Consider the following 23,637-nt stretch of genomic DNA (forward strand, 5'->3'; position numbering starts at 1 on the left):
GTTTTTAGGAAAAAAATTTTGGTTAGATTTACATGTCAGTTAAGACATAAAAGAGGGAATGCCATGAGACTGGCAGCAGGACATTCCCCCAAGCCTAGGGGGTAACCCAATGGCCAGCCAGCCCACTCTGTGATCAGCCCATCGCCCATGGAAATTTTACCCCTTGATGGTGAGTGCTCTCAGAGCCTCCAAGTGCACAGCATTTGAAATGCTTAAACAACACTAGAAAATTAAATGAATAGGTAACTAACTGATTCAACAAGTAGGGTCAAACTGCATTAAAGGAGAAACCAGCAACAATATTCTATCTCAAAACTGCCCCTGCTTACTAGAAAATGTTATTGATTTCTTCCCACATCATAGTCAATAAGGAAATGCTGAAATGCATTGCCAAAACAACTACAGCTGGGAAATTTCCAAAACATCTCCATAGATGGCCTGATGCTAGCGGACAACCTTCTTCCCTAGCGGTGCTGTCCTGCCATAACTCAGATTGGACAAATAGAGAATATTAAAAACTTTGTTAAAAATCTTTGTTGATAAATGGCCACAGACCTTACACCAGTTACAGACAGCTTGTGGAGACTATGCACAAGCTATTTTTGTGCCCTTATAGTTCACCTTTTGAGGTAAAGAGCCAAATTCCACCCGATTTAATATTAAAACACCATCTCAAAGTGACCATGGAGTGTATGCTACATCTGTTTACCCAATGCACAAGTGCTTGACTTCCCTCATGGATATTCATAAATATTGACAGAATTTCCCCAACTCTGCTCAGTATGTATATAAAACTGACTCTGTAAGACATGTGTGCCAGCCCCCTCTCCTTTCTTTGGAGCATGCACTTTCAGATTTCCTTGAAAGCTGCATTTCTCTAATTCTAGGGGTTTTTTTCCCCCTCTGAAAATAGTCTTCTCCTTTCTTTCCGGTGTGGATCTTGTGGTCTTTTGATAACAAGGATAATAAAAGTGCCAATTCCATCTAATATCTAAAGTCCAACTTTTATCTGATTTAACCCTTTTCTTCTCTCCCAGCTTGTATTGGATCTGCTTAAAGTTTGGAACCATTAAGGGGGCAAGTGAGTGTAATGGGCTCTGCATGACTCTTTCCCTGTCTGGTATCTCTTTCCATTCCCCAACCCTGATGCCCAGAATGAGTGAAGGTGAAACACAGGGAACTGAAATCAACACGGAAGAAAGATGTTACCAGACTGGACAGTTTTACAGTTTTAATCTGTATGCTGACACTCCAAATGTTTTCTTTTTTATTTATTTTTTTTTTTTGGACTGCTTCTATGGGTTTTTCAGAAATTCTGCTCCTGGGGTACTCTGCAGTTGTCTGATGTCCCTTTATCAATCCTGCTTACATATCACTGTACCTCACCCTACACAACTCCCTCTGTACCATTTTTTTTTTCTTCCTACTCTATACTTGCAGCTTGTTTTCATTGAGGTTGACTTGCCTGTGGTAGGACACCCTCAGGCGAATTTTATTTTGGGATGGTTCCTGACTGGCTGCTTTGTGTGAGATCCACATTCAGCCCATAGGAAACACTCCCTTCAGCCTCACCCTTGCTGGAAGTGTGGCTTTACTTTACACATCCACTTTTACTCTGTGGTTATGTGTAGTTCTAACAACCTCACACACTGAAAGTGTTCAACTCTGCAACTTCCAACTGCCAGAGGACACTTGCCAGTGTATGTTAGAATCCGAACTTGGCTGAAGATAAAAGAGAAGTTCTTCTGCTTATTGATGGGAAATGCGAACTACACTGGCAAGTCCCGTCATAAAAAAATTCTCACTTCCTAATTTCTAAACACTTATAAATTCTCAATTTGCTCTGAAAGCAGATGACAGACTAAAATTTGAAAAAACACTTTTGCAAGTTTGTTAGCATGTCCTATATATGAGGTCTAGCACCTGTAGAATTGTTCTTGATATTTGTGCCCTCAGATAAAAGTAAACCACAGGAATGACCACATTTTAATATCCTACTCATCGTTCAATATCTATGAATTATTTTCTGAGGACTTACTACATGTCAGACACTGTTTTAGGAGTCTATTTCAGACTTTAAAAATCTTTTAAAAATAAACATTTCATTAAACTATAGGTGAAAATTTAAGTTTGTGAATCAAACCTATTTTGGAGAAGAATATAATTTGTTTAAATTTATCAAAGGACACACAAAAGATAAGCCCTGGTTATTCTAACTGCTTATTAACACAGCTTCCTGCCATTTCTGGGAGCCTAACTTCTGCTCAGGCTCAGAGACTCTAATTTTGAGAATATACTTGGACAAAGTTGTTAATTTGAGAGGACTCAGATAAAGTATGAGAATTGCATTCACATTTGATTATGAGAACATCAAGTTACGTTGTATAACTCCAAGAATAATGGTCCCTTGAATATATCCAGGATGACCTACAAACAGAATCTTTCCCAGAGAAAAACGCTCATGCTTGTAGAAAATCTATCTTAACACTCACTATTGAGATGATGTAATCCACAACTCTGAGTTTCAGTAATTCAATGATGAAATGTAGGCCTGAGAAGCTTGTTTCTTGCTGATTTATCAACCTTGCTAATTGATCTTTATGTCATTCTCCTTCCATATACTTCAAGTGAATAAATAAATATTTGATTTATTCATGGGGTGATTTTGTTAAATACTTACATTAATTCATAGCTACAGTCAATATTTTTCAAAACAGTAGTTTTATAGCCAATAAAACAGAAACGTTTTCTCTGAAAAGCAGATTTAGCAATAGAATAACAACTTTGGAAAGTGGAACCTATTTTTTTAAATCAGTTTTCTTTTTTTTTTTTCCCTCCAAATTCCTGGTTTAATAAGGACTTGTTTATTTTGAAGAAAAAGGGTCCCAAACATCAGGCTGTTCACAAAAATAGCCCACAGTATCAACTTTAGAAAACAAATCTTAAGACTACAACACTATTTTTCTAGAGGATGCATTTGACATGCCAACTCTCATTCACAAAAATACATCGTTACATTTGTGTTGAACTGCCCCACACAGCACACTAATGTTGGGGTGTGACACACATACTTCTAACTCAAAGCTGCTTTCAGGAGCTACTCAACTAAATGAGATTGCCTTTGCAGTTAGGGAAGCAACTACTGAACGTATGTATGAATGAAAAGAACTGTACTCCCTGCATAACAAGAGATTATTTTGGAGACAGTTGATAAAAACCATACATCCTTTTTATTGTTAAGTCATAAAGAGGTATCAAAGTTAAAAGCAAAAATTACAGGGTAAGACTTAACAAAAACTACTAGGAGCGTCAAAGGAAGTGAAAATGGGACTAGGCGCAGGGAAATATGAATTAATGAACATGGGAAGGACAAGGATGGGGAGAACAGTGAGCATGTGCTGAAGACACTAGGGGAGAGGATCTGGTGAAAAATTTGATCTTAGACAAGCGCCTAGGTAAAGAAATAATGGGATAAGATTTCTAAACCCCACTATGTGCTTAAGAGTCATCCTCGCCATTGGCGCTGTCTCTGTCATCCTCTCCTTCCTCAGCCTCTTTTTCATCATCCTTGATCAACTCCAGCTGGTCATCCCCCCGATCTTCATTATCATCATCATCCAGTAGGTCCCCCTCCTCAGCAGAGTCATCTGCACGCCCCTCAGACTCCATCTTCACATTAGTCTCATCTTTCTTCACGGAGCTGCTGCTCCGCTCCTCTTCTGACTTATCATTCTTCATCTCTACTGCTTGTTTGCTCTGTTCCTTTTCAATTTTTTCCAGGTTTTCCAGGAGAGAATCCACTTTTTGTTTTATCTGGGTCAGTTCCTTCTTAATGTCCTGAAGGTCATCTCCTTTCAACTTTCCAGACTTGGAAGATCCCTGCTGTCCAGTCTTAGAATTGAAGCCACTTTTGCCCCTTGGTGAGGTGTTTCCTGATACACGCTGACGTTTCCAGGGCACTACAGCCCGAGCAATAGGAGCAGGAGGAGGTACACGTGCTGGGTAATGTACATCCTGTCATAATAATCCCGTTGAAAGTCATAGTCCAAGTCAAAAGAGGAGCCGTACATCTCCGCTGCAGACCGTTTCACACCTGCTTTTCCTCGGTCCACTTTTGGCTCTGCAGCCAGGTTACTATCTAAAACCTGGCCAGCAATCATTCTGCCATCCTCTCCTGCTGCAGCAGCCCAGGCATTGCTATCATTACCATATTGAACGAAGGCAAAGCCCTTATGAACAGAGCAGCCCGCAATTTTGCCATACTTCGGAAAGATTGCCTCCATATCAGACTTCTTGACCACGAGAGTGTTTAGATTCCCAATGAACACACGGGAGTTCATGGAGCGAGGATCTATCTTGTTTGTAACGTTGCTGGCCATTGTGTTTGATGATAAGGTTTCTCACAAAGCCGAAAACAGGAGAGAGGAGGGAGAAGAGATTCGATTCTGAGCCTCCTACTCCCGGGTTGTTCTACGTGCAGGAGCCGACTGCTGCTCGAGGTCGGCAACGCAGACACAACCGCTCAGTCTTCGTCTCTTCACAAAATGGCCTAAATCCGTTTTCTTAACCTAAGCTTAAATTCAATTAACCATAGCTTTTTCAACAATAATAATTTCTCTTTGAACACTACACAAAATCTCACAACATAATCAAGATTAACTGGGGTATATGGATGGTTCTTTCAAGAATTTGTATCAGTTCTCCCTGCTGGAGCCAGTAAATCAAGTGTAACATCTTCCTGATATGACAGCTGTTGGAACAATTTAAGTTAACAAACTTATTCCCAGCAGCACTTTATCTGATTCTGGCTAAGTAGCTTTAGTTCCTGGAAAGAATACTTAAGTTATGGTTTCAACAAATTCAACTTCCTGTTTGTTCTCCTCTGGACTCTTAAAAATAGGCATTTATGTATGTGCACGATTGCAGAGGAAAACAGAGAAAGTTAAGATAATTTGAAACAATCACATAAATATTATTTCAAAGAACTGGGCCAGGAGTGGAGGGAAAAAAAAATCCACTCTCTTTTTAGATATACTTCTTTTGATTTTACCTAAGATTTATCACTTCACATAATCTTGTCTTCTATTGAGCTTGTTGGTCACTGAGCTTTCCCTAGTGCTCTTGCACACCTCTATGAATAAAAGAAATTCTCCCCATCCTGTTAACTTTTTCATTTTAGATTTCAATACACATGTAAAACATTCATCTTGTTAAATTCTCAATTTTCTCTGAAATTCAGAATGTTTGGAGTTTATGATTCTATTACTCGGTGTATTAGCTATCCAAGTTGTATTTTATCTATACATTTAATATATTTACCTAACCATTTATAAAAAGTGGAGTAAGAGGGAATTAAATGCAAAACATTCTGGAGTATAGAAAATAACCTCTCTCCCAACTAATGACATGTAACCTGAGGTAACACTGCTTTCATGTAGATATTATAGTATCCTGTGCCATACATCTCAGTGAAAACCATATAGATAGTATCTTCATTGTTTTCCAAAACCATTAATGTAATGACTGTTTGAACACCAAGAATATGAGGTCATTCCTGCATGACTTGTCTCTTTACTTATATTATACATATGGATATATACTAAGACTTAGCTAACTATATTTTTAATATTGCATGAGACATCAGCCACCATCTGTGGAGCTCTGGCCTGCAGACCCTGACTCAAAGATGGATGAATGAATGGACTCTCACACCATTACAGTGATTCAAGTGGGCTGGGGATGGTCATCACCTGCTTTCCAAGGGCGACATGCAGCCAATTGACCAAGACTCCGTGTACACCCACACTTTTATTCAGTAAAAGATTTTAAAACAGAGGTTATAAGACAGCACACTTGTGGATAATTAACAAGGTAAAAGAGCGGTTTTACAAATGATCAAAGCTTTAGGTTCAGGGCCCAGAGTAAACGCCATTATTGAGTAATTCCCCTTCGATCTCCCCCTGAGAGGACCATGCAGCACAAAGTTTGCATGAGTAAGCAGTTAGAGTAGAGGCAAAGGGATGTGGGGTAAACAGACTTAAACCGGGAAAGCCTCTTATTGTCCCTATCTTCTCCCTAACTTAATGGACTGACTGCCTTCAACCTGCCCCAATAAAACCTTTCAGCCTTCCAAAACGATTGAGACTAATCTATAACTTTCCCTAATATTTCTTTAATATTTTGCCAGCCACCCCAAGTGAATTCCAACAATTGCACTGTGCCCGCTTTTGTCTAAAGCTCTTTGACTCAAAAGTGTCCCAACCCAAGGCTGCATGATTGCAGCGTTCTGCGATACATGGAGAAACAACTATGAGCATTCACACCTGCTTTTGTGGAGGATGTGGGTGCTTTTTGAGCCTACTGTTTTCTTACCATCCTGTCATTGATCTTTAAGCAGGTTAATTTTAACTGAATATATTTTCTAGCAAATACATTGGGGGGAAAGTATTAACCAGGAAGGAGCACATAAAAGAGTTTTCTATGGTACTGGATCTATTCCACAAATGTATCAGAATGGTGATTACATGGATTAATACATACATCAAATGTATTAAACTGCACAATTCAAATTGGTGCATTTTATGCACTGAGCTGTATGGAAGTTTTACTTTAGTTAAAAAAAGAAGTACACACATACAAAATAAACCAATATATCAAAACAGAAGCATCATTACTGGAGGGGAAATATAATTATCTCTTTTAGTCCTTATAAATACAATCCAGTTCCTAATAAGAAATTAGTACTGTAAGTTGAAATGTCCCAACCCATCTTTACTTTTTGCTTGATTGTTGTTCTTATTAGTTAATAACAGTTAACATGGGAATGACTTATTTATTCAGCATGCTGAGTAAAAATGAAAATTAAATTAAATTTTAAAAATTAAAAAACTGTCAACTAAGTCTTATGTCTGGTTACACTATTTATATTATCTTTCAAACATGACAGTGAAATGAACACCTCTTCCCTCGAAAAAGTAGACTGAGAAAAGCCATTGATAGCAGACCTGCTTTATAAGAAATACTAAGAAATATTCTTAAGAGTGAAAGAAAGTGACACACAATGGTAACTTGAATCAAGAGGAACAAACAAAGAATATTGGTAAATATGTAGGTAAGTATACAAGATAGTATAATTGCATATTTCTTTCCTTTCTTATTAGAAGTCAGCTGTGTAAAACAACATGCAAACAATTGTAATGTTGAGTGTTTAACAAATAGAAATGCAATGTGTTTGACGATAGCTCCACAATGGAGGAAAATGAGAGAAAAGCTTAATTGGAGTAAGTAAATTGTATCAGATACCTGAGTAAAAAAGAAATAAAGATAATACCTTGAAGAAAAAACAAGGAAAACCCAGAATAGTAAATAAGAAGGTTAATATAGGAAAGTCTGTAAATCTATACTTGTTCTCTTTTTTAAAAGACAAAATTATAGAAAGTAATAACATAATTTACTGTTTGGTCGGTAACATAGAAAGACATAGTATGCATATATAGTATCAAAAAAGGCAAAAGGATTAGAATCGTGTAAGAGTGATGTTTCTAGATCCAACTGAAATTAAGGTAGCATACATCTCAAATGGATTTTTTTTTGAAGTTTTACTCAGTCAACAAGCATTTATTCAGGTTTCACCATGAACCAAGCTGATAATTGTATAATTATAAAGGAGAGTGGAGAATATTGAAGAGGTGCCACTTTGTTATCTGGCACAATTTCTAAGAGCACTGTCCAAAAACTAGAAACTGAATATATTCTTATCTCACAACTTTCTTTTTATATTTAAAAAAACATCTTCTGACGTCCTGTGTCAATTGCATCTACAAGTGCATCAGTATCTTTACTTCCAATACAATCTATAAGCTGCCGATGTGAGCGCTTCCCAGAACTATCTAATCCCCGGGGTCCTGGGATTCTGCCTGTAGATCCAGCACTAGATTTGGCAAAGCTTTTCGTCCTTCAAATAGCAGCACCAGGAGAGTATCTTTCATCACCCTGCAATGCACTTTCGATTGAATCTGGAAGCTCTGACCTCGGGAGATCATGTGTTACACCGGAGAACCTCTGCAAAGTGTTGAGAGCAGACTTACAATTGTTGACACCTGATTTCTCAATTTGGACTCTGCAGTTGTGGAAGGAGCTCCTGTGGTGCTGTGACCTGGTTTGCACGCTGATGATGGTCCTGATACAGTACCTCCAGCAGCAGCCATTCGAGATAACAGCTCCTCAGTGAATCCGTGCTTGGCTAATGGAGCTGGGCCAACACCACGACGGGTAAATCGGTCAGCCAGTGATGCAAAGCATCGCAGAGCTCCATCTGAAAACGGATCATCTTCATGTTTTAATAAACTAGACAGAGATTCCACACAAATTTCTAAAGAAGACTCTTGAGTCTCCATTTTTCACAGAGTCTTGATACCACAGCCATGGCAGAGTGCAAGGTGTCTTTGTGAACTAGATGTCCACTGTCACGAATGAAGGTAAGCACACGATTCAAACCGCCAGCCTCAAAGACCGCTCCTGACGCACGAGTTCTAATACCTTCACACATTGTTCAGCTAAGTCTCTACTAGTCCTGTTGTTAACTTCAACTATAACTAACCGATTGCAAAGTGCTTTTATAGCTCCATCTACCCCCACAATCCTTCGGGTAATTTCCACAGATACATCCAGGTAGTATGTTATGGCATGGGCTGTCACTTCTAACACATTGGAGCACTTTCATCAAGAAAAATTTTACGGAGGGCTGGTAAGAAAGTTCGAGGAGGGCATGTTTCAAAACAACGATCCACGTTGTCAGACATCAAAAGCAGCGCGCACGTTCAAGGGCTGTTAGGTGCCTGTCCCCTTCATCTCCCTGTCCCCTCTGTAGCCGTTCCAGCAAAGTATCTGAGTCCACATCTGCCACGGTTTTTTAAAAGCCTCTTTGCTTAAATTTGAAAAGGGAAAAGTCCTTTAAATGTCCAGGACTGGTCAGCTTGGCCTTAAATGCTTTTTCCTTCACATCTGGTAGAACCAAATTTTCTTAGCGTCTTTCTCACTCAGCGCCAGGGTCTCGCTTTCTGGGATCCTGGCCCCAACGCAGGGCCCTTCCGACGGTCCGAGGCGCTCCCGCCTCCCTTTCCCGCAGGCTCTTGCTCGGCTTGTAGCCCCAAAGCGCTCCGGTCCAGCTCCCACCAGGCTGCGGGCAGAGCCAGGCCCGGCCGCAGGCCGCGCAGGTCAAACCAGGCAGGTGGCACAGGAAAAGCCGCGCCTCGTCCCTCCCCTTCCTCCTCAGGGACCTGGTGACAGGGAAGCAAGAGGTTCCTCCGAGCGGCCCTCAGATGGATTCTTATAAGTTAATTGTACATTATAAGCCCTATAATAAGCACTAAAAAGAAACCTGAAAATTGTACTAAAAAAATCTTTAAAGAAATTAAAATGTTAAACTAGGAGGTATTATATTAATGCCAAAAATAACAAAGTAAATAGAAAACAGGAGACATTGACCAGGCATGGTGGCTCATGCTTGTAATCCAAGCACTTTGATAAATTGGGCATAAGAGTCACTTGAGGTCAGGAGTTTGAGACCAGCCTGGGCAACAGATCAAGGCCCTGTCTCTACAAAATGCTTTTAAAAGCTAGCCAGACACAGTGGCATGTGCCTGTAGTCTCAGCTACTAAGACTGAAGCAAAAAGGCCGGGCGCGGTGGCTCAAGCCTGTAATCCCAGCACTTTGGGAGGCCGAGGCGGGTGGATCACGAGGTCAAGAGATCGAGACCATCCTGGTCAACATGGTGAAACCCCGTCTCTACTAAAAATACAAAAAATTAGCTGGGCATAGTGGCGTGTGCCTGTAATCCCAGCTACTCAGGAGGCTGAGGCAGGAGAATTGCCTGAACCCAGGAGGCGGAGGTTGCGGTGAGCCGAGATCGTGCCATTGCACTCCAGCCTGGGTAACAAGAGCGAAACTCCGTCTCAAAAAAAAAAAAAAAAAAAAAAAAAAAAAAAAAGACTGAAGCAGAAGGAGTGCTTGAGCCCAAAAGGTCAAGGTTGCAATGAGCCGTGATTACACCTTTATACTCCACTCCAAGCAACAGAATCAGAACCTGTTTCTAAAAAGAATACAAAACAGAAATAAAAATGGCATGAGACCCACAGAAAACTGTAAAATGGCAGACATAAAACCAGCCATGTTAATAGTTCTATTAAACGGAAATGGATTAACCAATCAAAAGGCTCAGATTGTCAAGCTAGATTAAATGAACACAATTCAACCATATGCCATTTACATAAGAAACTTCAGATTCAGATAAAAATAGGTTGAAAGTAAAAGTCTGTAAAATTATATCAAATGAACAGCCAATATAAGAGACCTGGGCTAGCCTCAACAAATTTAAAAAAATTAAAATCATATAAATTATGTCTTCCTACTACAATTGAATAAAATTAGATATCAAAAACATAGAATTTTTGACATTTACAAGTGTGTGGAACTTAAACAACTTACAGCTAGGATCAAATGGATCAATGGATCAAAATCGCAAGGGAAATTAGAAAATACTTTTTGACAAATGAAAAATAAAGATAACGTGTAAAAATTATGGTATGCAAATAAAGCAATTCTTATAGCAATATTTATACCTATAAAGCTATACTCTTCAAATAGAGGAAATCTCAAATAATTACCTAAGCTTCTACCTGAAGGAATAATAATATTAAAGTAAAAAGTACAATGACCTAAGCCTAAAGCAAGCAGATAGAAAGATTACATTAGAAATAAATTTGCCAGGCATGGTGGCTCACGCCTGTAATCCCAGCACTTTGGGAGCCTGAGGCGGGTGGATCAAAAGGTTAGGAGTTCTAGACTAGCCTGGTCAACATGGTGAAACCCTGTCCCTACTAAAAATACAAAAGTAGCTGGGCATGGTGGTACGACCTGTAGGAATGCTTGTGATTTTTGCACATTGATTTTGTATCCTGAGACTTTGCTAAAATTGCTTATCAGATTAAGGAGTTTTGGGCCTGAGACAATGGGGTTTTCTAAATATAAAATCATGTTGTCTGCAAACAGAGAAAATTTGATTTCCTCTCTTCATATTTGAATACCCTTTATTCCTTTTCTTGCCTGATTGTCCTGGCCAAAACTTCCAATACTAAGTTGAATAGGAGTGGTTAGAGAGAGCATCCTTGTCTTGCACCAGTTTTGTTTGTTTGTTTGTTTGTTTGTTTGTTTTTAAAGATGGGGTTTCACCATGATGGCCAGGCTGGTCTTCAACTCCTGACCTCAGGTGATCCATCCACTTCGGCCTCCCAAAGTGCTAGGATTACAGGTGTGAGTCACCACACCCGGTCTTGCACCAGTTTTTAAAGGAGATGACTCCAGCTTTTCCCCATTCAGTACGGTATTGACTGTGGCTTTGTCATAAGTAGCTCTTATTATTTTGAGATATATTCAATCAATACCAAGTTTATTGAGAGTTTTTAACATAAAGGGATGTTGAATTTTATCAAAGGCCTTTTCTGCATCTATTGAGATAATCATGGTTTTTGTCATTGGTTCTGTTTATGTGATGGATTGCACTTATTGATTTGTACATGTTGGACTAGACTTGCATCCCAAGAATGAGGCCAATGTGATTGTGATGTATATTTTTAATGTGCTGCTGGATTCGGTTTGCCAGTATGTTATTGAGAATTTTCACATCAATGTTCATTAGCGATATTTACCCGAAGTTTTTTGTTGTTGTTGTGTCTCTGCCAGGTTTTGGTATCAGAATGATTATGAACTCAAAAAACCCCAACCATAAAAACCCTAGAAGAAAACCTAAGCAATACCATTCAGAGCATAGGCATGGGTGAAGACTTCATGACAAAAGTGCCAAAAGCTATTGCAACAAAAGCCAAAATTGACCAATGGGATCTCAATAAACTAAAGAGCTTCTGCACAGCAAAATAAACAATCATCAGAGTGAAGAGCCAACCTACCGAATGGGAGAAAATATTTGCAGTCTACTCATCTGACAAAGGTCTAACATCCAGAATCTAAAAGGAACTTAAATAAATTTACAAGAAAAAAAACAAACAATCCCATTCAAAATGTGGGTAAAGAATATGAACAGAAACTTCTCAAAGAAGACATTATGGGGCCAAAAAACATGAAAAAAGCTCAACATCACTGATCATAAGAGAAACACAAATCAAAACCACAATGAGATACCATCTCATGCCAGTCAAAATGATAATTATTAAAGAGTCAAGAAACTATAGATGCTAGGAGGCTGTGGAGACAGAAGAATGCTTTTACACCCTTGGTGGGAATGTAAATTAGTTCAACCATTGGGGAAGACAGTGTGGTGATTCCTCAAGGATCTAAAACCAGAAATACCATTTGACCCAGCAATCCCATTACTGGGTATATACCCCAAGGATTATAAATCATTCTAATATAAAGCCACATGCACATGTATGTTTATTCCAGCACTATTCACAATAGTGAAGATATGGAAACAACTCAAATGCCCATCAATGATAGGCTGGATTAAGAAAATGTGGTACATATATACCATGGAATACTATGTAGCTATAAAAAGGAATGAGATCATGTCTTTTTCAGGGACATAAATGAAGTTGGAAGCTGTCATCCTCAGCAAACTAACACAGGAACAGAAAACCAAACGCTGGATGTTCTCACTCATAAGTGGAAGTGAGAACACTTTTTGTTTGTTTGTTTGTTTTTAAAGATGGGGTTTCACCATGATGGCCAGGCTGGTCTTCAACTCCTGACCTGAGAAACAGGGACACAAGGAAGGAAACAACATATACCAGGGTGAGTCGGGGGATGGGAGGCACAGGAACGGAGACCATTAGGACAACTGGCTAATGCATGTGGGACTTAAAACCTAGACGACAGGTTGATAGGTGTAGCAGTCCACCATGGCACACTTATACCTATGGAACAAACCTACACATTCTGTACTTGTATCCTCAAACTTAAAGTAAAATAAATAAAACAAAAAACAAAAACAATGAAAACATAAGCCACAGACGAAAGGACTATACTTAACAAAAGACATATCAGATAAAGGACTATACGCCAAAATAGATTAAAACTCTTAAAACTCAACAATAGGAAAATGAATTACCTGATTAAAAAATGGGACTAAGATCTGAACAGATACCTTATTAAGAAGATGTACAAATGGAAAATAGCCTTATGAACATATGATCAATATAATGTCATTAGGAAATTTTACATTAAAACATGCCATTACAGAAAAACCAACTACCATATGTTCTCACTTATAAACGGGAACTAAGCTATGAGTGCGCAAAGGCATGCAGGGTGATATACTGGACTTTGGAGACTCAGAAGGGTAAGAATGGGAGAGGGGTGTGGAATAAAAAACTACATATTGGGTGCAACATACACTACTTTGGTGATTGATGAATGTACTAAAATCTCAGAATTTGCCACTGTATAATTAATCCAGTGAACAAAAACCATTTATACTCCAAAAGCCATTGAAATTTAAAATTTTATTTTAAACCATATCATTACACACCAACTAGAAATGTCAAAATCCAAAGTATGAACAACACACAACCCCAAATTCTGATAAAGATGTGGAGTATTAGAACTTTCGTACTTTGCTGATTGAAATGCAAAATGGCACGACCACTTGGAAAATACGTTAACAGTTTCTTACAAAACTAAACACATTCTTACGATATGATCCAGTAATTTCAATTCTTGGTCATTATCCAAATAAGTTGACAACTTATGTCCACACAAAAGCTTGCTCATGAATGTTTATGTCAGCTTTATTCACAATTCACAAAACTTGGAAGAAACCAAGATGTCCTTTAGTAGGTGAATGGATAAATAAACTGTGCTACATTCAGACAATGGAATATTCTTCATCACTAAAATGAAATAAGCTATCAAGCTATGAAAAGGCATGGAGGACCCTTAAAATGCATATTTTAAATAATTAATAAAGATTTAAATGAAAAGTCTGCATATTAAAAATAAATGAGGTGCAAAAATATATTCTTGAGATACAAAACTATAAAATCTCACATAATAATTTTTTGAAATAATTATGGATTCCCCCCCTTTTTTTGAGGGGGACAGAGTCTTGCTCTCTCACCAGTCTGGACTGCAGTGGCATGATCTCAGCTCACTGCAACCTCCACCTCCCAGGTTCAAGTGATTCTCCTGCCTCAGCCTCCCGAGTAGCTGGGACTATAGGCATGCACCACCATGCCTGGCTAATTTTTGAAAAAAATTTTTTTTTAGTAGAGATAGGGTTTCACCATGTTGGCCAGGATGGTCTTGATATCCTAAGGTCATGATCCGCCTGCCTCGGCCTCCCAAAGTGCTGGGATTAGAGACATGAGCCACTGCACCTGGCCTGGAGCCTTTTCTCATAGATATTTAAAATGTGTTTGCTTGCATGCCTTTAACGAATACATGCCCTGAACTTGTATGTTCATTATCCAATTCTTTTAAAAGTTAATATTAAATGCCTATACATAAAAAAATTAATAAATCAAGCACTTATTGCTTGTCAGCTAATGTGCTAGGTACTGGAGAATAAAGATATCAGTAAAAGCTGCAACTGCCTCGAAGGATTTTATATTTACAATATAGGCTAAGCTCCAATATAGAAAAAAAGTGTATGATGGCAAGGCTTAGAAGTCTCCAGAACTACATCTGATTGAACAGAAAGGGAACAAATTAACATGACACAGGTGAAAATTAAGCTAGCTTTTCTGATTGAGCATTGCTTATGGTAGTGGTAATTCAAACACAAAGTGATTTTTGTGTGTATTCTACATGCATTATATCATTAGAACCTCTTATCACACTTTGGTGTCAGCTGATTGTTATCCCTGTTTGAAAACAAAGAATAAGAACAAAAGAAGAATTATATTATTCTCCCAAAGTTACCTAGAGTTAGTAAAAATTCTGAGGCTAGGACTTAGAGGCCTCAAATCTGACTTCATGGAGCTGTTTCTCCACACAAGCTTCCCCTAGACTAACGAGTAATACACTTGGTTCTACTCTCTCTCGAAATCTTAGTCCTGCAACAGCTGCAAACACACTGCTCTGCAAATCACTTACATATCTAATTAAATTAGGTTTTTTTCCTTTTTATGCAAACAACGACCTCTGAAAGGAAAACAGACACCCTGATTCTTCTTCGTGATCAGAAAAAAATAGATATCATATAATAAAATGCAACAGATGATATAATTTCTGTGATCTCACATCATACAAAGTTGAAACATATATGAAAAACATATTAAAATCATATGATTGAATATTCACATAAAGGACAAAAGACCAAAGCTTAGAAAATAAATTTCAAAATCCTGTTTCTGCTCATATATCTAAGCCTTTTCTCTTGATCATAAACACTACATGGGTAGAGAAGGCAGCTTTGCTCTTAATGATACCTGGGCATTGAAAATTGTTTTCCCTAAAATAGCTTCTACCATACATGCATTCATTCTTTCACTCAGTCATTCACTCAGTATCAATCCAATACCTAGAATGTTTCAGATCTTGGAAGTGTAGTAACTTAAGAACAATAACTTATAATTGAGAAAGGAAATGCCAAATATCGGTGATGAAGTTTATTTTTACCTAATTTCTACTTTTGAATTTATATGCCATTAATAATTTATGAAATACATGAAATAGAAGAGTCTATAGCTTTTATTTGTGTATTTCTAACATCCGTCAGTTTCTGGCCCACTTGTTTGTCTAACAGGTGTTTGGCTAATGATGAAATGGGAAATAGAATTTGGTAAAGGTGTCCAAATGGGGAAAGGAAGGTGTTTACAGGGAGGACAACATGAGAGCCCAGCACTTTATTTCCTGACCACACAGTAGCAGGTGTTTCCTTAAGACCTCACACCACCACTAGAGAGCACCAGTTCACAAGCGAACTGAAGGTCTAACTATAAGAGCCCTTGCTGGAATGCAAAACATGAAGGCTGTGAGGCGGGGACTTTGTGTCAGAAATTCACCTGAGGAGTTCATTTACTCTAGGCAGTTATCTGAAACACAAAATCAAGTGATGTGCTTTAATTCGCTGGCCCTGGGGCCTCGATTATTTAACCTGATTCTTTTTTGAGTCATGAAAATCAATTACTCTATTTTTTTTTTAATATTTTTAAGCATCTGTGCTGATCTGGTATTTATGCTCAGTATTATCTAATATTATCTGCCTGCATTCAACATCTGTTATACAGCAGAAATAAATGAGTAGTTTCATCTTCTAAAATTTAGTTTCTAGGATTTTTTTCCCCAGAAAACGTTGAAATGATTAGAATCATATTAATTAATTTTGATTTAGGATATCACCCTACTATTAAATGCCTAATAAGACAACTGAATATGCATTTCAAGTTTATGAGTGCAAACAAACATATATTATTGATTAGGCACTCTCTTGTATTAAAGTCAATTGCCCTCAAGCTGGAAAAGAAATCAGAGTTTCTTTTTCTCAGCTTTATTATATGAAAAGTTTACATGCCACAAATAGACTAATTTGATTGCTTTACAAATGTATTGCCTCTTTAAAATACAAAGTGAAATAACTTGCAAAAGGAACTTGAAAACTGTCAATGTCAATCTGTTCTAGCAAACCATATGACAAATTTTCATAGAACTGAAAACTCCAACATTACTGCCAAATCGTTTATTTTCTTTCTTTCTTTTTTTTTTTTTTTTTTTTTTTGAGACGGAGTTGCCCAGGCTGGAGTGCAATGGCGCGATCTCGGCTCACCGCAACCTCCGCCTCCTGGGTTCAGGCAATTCTCCTGCCTCAGCTTCCTGAGTAGCTGGGATTACAGGCATGCGCCACCATGCCCAGCTGATTTTTTGTATTTTTAGTAGAGACGGGGTTTCACCATGTTGACCAGGATGGTCTCGATCTCTTGACCTCGTGATCCACCCGCCTCGGCCTCCCAAAGTGCTGGGATTACAGGCTTGAGCCACCGCGCCCGGCCCTATTTTCTTTCTTTCTTTAAGGAATAAAAAGCAGAGTTAGTAACTTAGTCTGTTAGGAATTGTGCCAAAGTAAGTTCCACTAAGATTTGTGTAAACATTCTATGTGATGTTTATTTTTTTTCTGAGAATTTTGTCCTAAATGATGCTTACTTCCTGTTTAACATTTACTAAGAAACCAATATGCAACATATCCTTTAGTTCAAGTTATAATGAAGTTACTACAGTTCATTAAAGCCAGTCCTTGCTACCCAAGATTACATGGATAAAAGGCTGATCACTGGCACCTGCCTTTTGAAAGTTACCTAATTGTAAACCAAAGCATGTATTAGATTGGTATAAAAGTAACTGCAGTTTTTGCCATAATTTCAGTGGCGAAATGAGTATGTCTGCTCCCCCCAAAAATGTGGTTGGAATACTTGTAAAAGAAAGAAGAAAAAAATTATTCACAGAGATATAAAATCCTGAAACCAGCTTAAGTAATATCTGAATATTTTTATATTGTTTTGACTTGAATAAAATGAGAAGTAGAAACAAAAAGAAAAAAAAAACTATGTCATTTCTAATTTATTCTGTGTCCTGGAAATAAATTTTCTCTCATTTTTTTCTTTAAAATGAAATTCATACACACAGACACACATACACACAGGGGAGGAAATTAACAACAGATCTCTAACCAGTGAGTATAAAATTTCAGAGCAGCCTCATGAAAATAATTCATCATAAATCCTCCACTCACAAATCAGATTACATAGGAAACTACATATTATAGTTACAATTATGACTACTTTGAAGAAAACATGAAACAAAGAACAACGCTTATGCATAATTCACATGAAGAGATTGATAGTGGTAGAGTCAGCGGAAGGATTACAAGTGGTGAAAATGGTGATGTTGATATCAGTGGTATTATTGATACTACTTCTCTAGCAACCAAAGGAAGAAAGTATATAAATGAGAAGATGAGATTTTAACATTTTAAATTCAAAATGTCTGTTTGACACTGAAGTAGAGAGGGTGATTAAGCAGTTGCCAGACAAATATGAAATGCCAAAATGAGGTCAAAGCTGAAAAACAGGCTGTAAAAATTTGGATGGCATTAATGCTATTGGCTGCATGAGATAATCTAAGAAGCTGGTGTAGACAGAGCAAGTAGAGAAAATGAAGGGGTAAAAAAGCATTCTTCAGAGAAATGACTAGTGACATAGAAGAAGAGCAGTTTCATGCAAGGACAAACTGAAAGAGAGAAAGAGAAAGAAATGGAAATCAAGATGAAAACAGAACCGGTCATTAGTAGTCCTGATGGTAATAGTTTAAGGTGGAGTGCTAACTACAAAAGCCTGTTTCAAGTGGGATACATTTTTAAAATAAAACATTTCAGCATGATTTTGTTATTTCCCTGGCTAACTAGACCTATTCAGTTGCAGGTAAAATGTAATCATAGAAAAGTGGATTTGATGCAGGGGAATATTATATAAGCCAAATTGTATTAGTCAAGTCACACAGCTGTGACAAGAGACAGTAATTTCATCATTGTCATGATACAAAGGTGATTCAGCTATTACTAACAGAATTTTACAATCCCAGCCGACTTACTGCTCATATAGACACAGATATTTTAAGAAAAACAGTTGGGCTCCTTTTCCGGCTGGAACCATGGGGGGTGTAGAAGAGAAGAAGAAGAAGGTTCCTGCTGTGCCAGAAACCCTTAAGAAAAAGCGAAGGAATTTCGCAGAGCTGAAGATTAAGCGCCTGAGAAAGAAGTTTGCCCAAAAGATGCTTCGAAAGGCAAGGAGAAAGCTTATCTATGAAAAAGCGAAGCATTATCACAAGGAATATAGGCAGATGTACAGAACTGAAATTCGAATGGCGAGGATGGCAAGGAAAGCTGGCAACTTCTATGTACCTGCAGAACCCAAACTGGCGTTTGTCATCAGGATCAGAGGTATCAATGGTGTGAGCCCAAAGATCCGAAAGTGTTGCAGCTTCTTCGCCTTCGTCAAATCTTCAATGGAACCTTTGTGAAGCTCAACAAGGCTTCAATTAACATGCTGCGGATTGTAGAGCCATATATTGCATGGGGGTACCCAAATCTGAAGTCAGTAGATGAACTAATCCACAAACGTGGTTATGGCAAAATCAAAAAGAAGCGAATTGCTTTGACAGATAACGCTCTGATTGCTCGATCTCTTGGAAAATACGGCATCATCTGCATGGAGGATCTGATTCATGACATCTATACTGTTGGAAAACGCTTCAAAGAAGCAAATAACTTCCTGTGGCCCTTTAAATTATCTTCTCCACGGGGCAGAATGAAGAAAAAGACCACCCATTTTGTAGAAGGTGGAGATGCAGGCAACAGGGAGGATCAGATCAACAGGCTTATTAGAAGAATGAACTAAGGTGTCTCCCATGATTATTTTTCTAAGCTGGTCAGTTAATAAACAGTACCTGCTCTCAATTGAAAAAAAAAACAAAGAAAAAAAAAAAAGTTGGTTGCTTCACTGAAATTTAAGATATATTGGTTCTATATTTATACTTCTTATTAATGTTCTCATTTTATCTTCTTTTAAATTAATTATTTGCTAGTTTGGCATATTTTGTATTAGGCTTCTCTTTTACTAATAAGTGTAACAAATTATGACAATAATTAGAACATTCTCTCAAACCTTGAATGAAATTGTAAACCGCCAATACCTCTAAAAATAGCCTTGAAATTAGTAACTTCTTATTTCTAAGAAAAGAAGTTAAATTGACTTCCTATAAATTACATAGTTTTTGCGGTGAAATGAAGAGAAACGTGTGTAGGAAACAGATGCGTAGGAGCTATATCCTTATTTGGTTACAAATGAATTCTGAAGCTTTGAAGAAAGGTAGAAGGTGAGTTCCCCTAAAACCACAACACTGAAAAACCATTCCAACATCCAAAGCAAGATTGAGAAGTATATTTCCTACAACTGGTTTATCAAATGGCCCCTTATTAGCTCTTTTCCTTTTATAACCTTGTGTAATTGTGTAATCATATTATTTTACAATCCCTTTTTTGCAGGTAAAATGTCTTATTTATAAGGCATATATATATATATAATTCAATTGTAGACACACAGGTCAGAGACTATGGTATGCATTTTTTACCTCCCAGGGTTCTTACTTTTCTGGTAGTCATTGTGAAGCATGGGGCAATAGTACTTTTTGGTGTTAACATCTGGATAAACAGAGATATCTCCTATTTTACACATCAATTTAATATTAGATATGTTCTGCTATACTTCTGGATACAAAGTGCTCATTGATTTTATTATTCAATTGCATTTGACTCAGTACAACTATCACTTAATCCAATCATGTGGACAATGTAAAAAACGTAGATATACAGCCTTAGCCACTATAGTCAACGTTATACATTTTGCCTTTATAGCATTTTGCTTTCTATTTCTTTGGAAAAAAATCATCTGCCCACACAATATGGTCCTGGGAGGTTTTCAGTCAGAATACACCATTCTCCTGGTTGAAAAGATTGCTTTAAAAATAGGCAGATGAAACTACCTATGAAATAAAATATGGATCTACATACTCTGGCCACAGTAAATAGAACTATGTTTGCTTTTTATTTGTATGACCCATGTTTATGGCTTCCTACAAAATGTTCATTTTCATGTGTTTATCAGAGAGTCAAAACATTCCTTATAATTATCCCCAAAAAATGCCAGATGCAAGGAGTTGGAGAACCAGCTCTTGTTGAGCTATAGGCTGCAGAGAAATTCTATGTTTGCTCATTCTTTTATAGTATTGATTGGTACGGCTCCTAGGGAGTAAAATTATACATATCATACAAAGAATAAATGTATCAAGAATGATATGCCTGTTTTTGCTAGGATTTCTCCCCAGATTTCTTCACACTGTGTTACAGGTCACGTTCCTCAAAAACAGACTCTCAGATGAAGGATTACATAAAGGATGTTAAGTAGGAAGGAAACTCAAAATCCACATGTGTGGATGAGAAAGAAAGGATTGGGCAAAGGAAGATATTGAATTGTGATGTAAAAACAACAAAGTCTTCAGCTAACACCTTGGGGAGCTCTGGAGCTGAATGCCCTTCAAGTTTATCCTGATATAAGGCAACAAGTCCAAGCTTTTGTAGTCCCACACAAACCAGCCATTTGATACATCTGGCACTGGGAGAGAGTGTGACTTCAAGAAGGCAGTTCTCTTTAGCTGAGAGCCATACAAGGAAGATTCAGTTGAAAGCCTCTGACTCCCAGGTCAGTCGGAGAGAAAGAAGCTTCACTCCAAAGTGGAGACATACCATTGGATCCACTGTAAGTGGAAAATCACTTTTTAAATCAAAAAATAAGGAAGACATATATACATATATGCACATATATACACACATATGCACATAGATAGAGACAGATAGATAATAGAGAATTTTCTTGATCAGACTCCTTTGCTTAGGGCTAACACCATATATCTAAAAGTCCACTAAAATATCCAACTCAATCTCCCACATATTCCAGAAACAAAAGTGATCATTTTGTAAATCTAATTTTTATCCCCTACTTTCTAACCCATTTGAAAAATACTGCCCACAGTTTTAGGAGTGAAAGCATAAAGCCATCCTTGACTCTCTGTCTGCAACTTTTATCGTTAAATGCCCCCATCTAATAAATCCTAGACTATAATGACTAACAGTGCCTTTAATTCAACAACTTTCCTTCCTCTCTACTTCCACTGCATTGGTCTTAAAGACAGTCATCTCTCTACGGTATCCCTTTATTTCAGTTCATCTTGCACCTGTTAGCCTGAGTGATGATTCCAAAAATTAATACCTAGCTATAATTAGTCACAAATTTGTAACAATGTATTAATTTCTTTCTGTACTTAGAATGATTCCAGACCATTTAACAGCATTTATTTCACATCGTAATCTGGCTTTGTCTCTTGCTGCATTCTTTGGTCTCACTGTAGTAGGCCATTCTTTCTTCCGTCTCTAAGACTTGTATGTTTTGCTCTTGTCTACAAAGTTTTTTTTTTTCCTCCCCTGCCTTATTCACCTGGCAAACTGTCTCATCCTTCCCTTCTCAGATTAAATATTTACATAATTTTTAGAATGCTGCCTTGAGAATAAATTCTCCCAGATGTGTTCTACATGCCCTCATAATTACCTGCTTGATTGTCTTGCCAGACCTTAGCAGAAATAGTAGAATAAAGGCCTACAAAAAACGATTCCTTCATAAAATCAACAAGAATATTCACAAAAATTGTCCAAACAAACTTCCTCAGAATACTGTAAATTAACCAAAGACTTGCCAAAATCTGGCAAGCATGTACTCAAGAAAATAGGTGAATTTAATTGAGAACAGTGGCCTTTGTGGCAGTTTAACTTGCTCCAGTCACATTCCACTTTCCTTAGCTTCAAAGCGGGCTGGGTGTGGTGGCTCATGCCTGTAATCCAAGCACTGTGGAGTCTTGAAAAACTGTAGTAGGTTTTACAGCTATAGTAGCAATAGTAAACAGTAGCCCAACAGGCCTCGGTGGAAAGAAAGGATTTACAAGTCCTCAAAAATTATTCTCAAAGTACTGTCATTATTTAAACTATCCAACATTATCTTGGAAATTCCCACCTACAACTTTATTTGATCTGAAACAGAGCTTGCTCAATGCAAAGGGCTATTTCCCTAGCGGGTATTTGACAAAAACCATCAGCACCTATTGCTGTTTGTAGCTGCTTAATATGGAAACAGCTGGGGCAAAGAAAAAGCCTATCAAAAAACTTAAGAGGGAAACTTGAGGGGTGGGCTGCCTATAGTAGGGCATTGAAATGATCCAAAATACTGATATGACTCCAGTGAATGGAGGAATGCCAGGGTCCTTTGTCTCACGTCAATTTAGGTAAAACAACATGGACACACATGGAGCACATGGAGTGGTTTTAAGGAGCAGAGAGTTTAATAGGCAAGAAAAAAGGAAGAAGTTCTGAGGTACAGAGATGTGGGGGGCGGGCAGTTTCCAAGCAGAGAGAGGAAACCCCAGTGCATAGTAAATAGTAGGTTATATGAGGAGACTGGAAAAGGCGGTGTCTGATTTGCATAGGGCCCAGGGGATTGGTTTAACCAGATATTTCATTCACATAACCTACAAATGAACTGGCTCTCTTACCCTAGTCTTTTAATATGCAAATGCACAGTGGAGACCTCTGGGGGTGGTCATGATTTGTGGCACATATGATGACAAGGAGAATAGGGTGGGACTCCCCATATTGGATGGGCCCAGTTTCTAATGGCTGGCATTTACATATCAAACCTTGCTGGCCTTGCCCTTCAAGTTGTTTTATTTTTGTTAGAAAAGAAAGGTTTCTGGAGCTGCTTTTACTAAAAGAAATAAACCTTACCAAGAACCGCTTATACTATCTGCCTAAAATAATTTCTTAATAATACCTATAATAATATGAACAATAATATCATGCAAATGACCACACTGTCCAAAGCAATCTACCGATTCAATGAAATTCTCTTGAAAATACCAACATAATTTTTCACAGAATTACAGAAAACAATTCTAAAATTCATATGGAACCAAAAAAAGAGCCTGAATAGCCAAAGCAATCTTTTTTTTTTTTTTTTTTTTTTGGGGCGGAG

General features: G+C 37.8%; 1 long non-coding RNA gene and 3 pseudogenes across 3 annotated transcripts in view; 1 reads left to right on the plus strand and 3 right to left on the minus strand.

The window, feature by feature from the left end:
• Window positions 1-2,841: 2,841 nt before the first annotated feature.
• LOC116545324 lies at window positions 2,842-4,451 on the minus strand (annotated as a pseudogene). The gene has a single exon (XR_004266274.1). The product of XR_004266274.1 is annotated as a heterogeneous nuclear ribonucleoprotein C pseudogene (transcript).
• Window positions 4,452-7,779: 3,328 nt separating this feature from the next.
• On the minus strand, window positions 7,780-8,908 carry LOC116545340 (annotated as a pseudogene).
• Window positions 8,909-14,587: 5,679 nt separating this feature from the next.
• The window catches only part of LOC116545323, an 18,907-nt gene continuing 9,857 nt past the window's right edge, over window positions 14,588-23,637 (minus strand). The window contains exon 4 of the long non-coding RNA XR_004266273.1: window positions 14,588-14,874. This is a non-coding gene — a long non-coding RNA (uncharacterized LOC116545323). The remainder of the gene's footprint in view (window positions 14,875-23,637) is intronic.
• Window positions 18,630-19,473, plus strand: LOC116545321 (annotated as a pseudogene). The gene has a single exon (XR_004266272.1). The product of XR_004266272.1 is annotated as a 60S ribosomal protein L7 pseudogene (transcript).

Source organism: Sapajus apella, unplaced genomic scaffold (genome assembly GCF_009761245.1).
Source record: "Sapajus apella isolate SASKATOON/1434 unplaced genomic scaffold, GSC_monkey_1.0 scaffold259, whole genome shotgun sequence".
In the NCBI taxonomy this organism is placed as follows: Eukaryota; Metazoa; Chordata; class Mammalia; order Primates; family Cebidae; genus Sapajus; species Sapajus apella.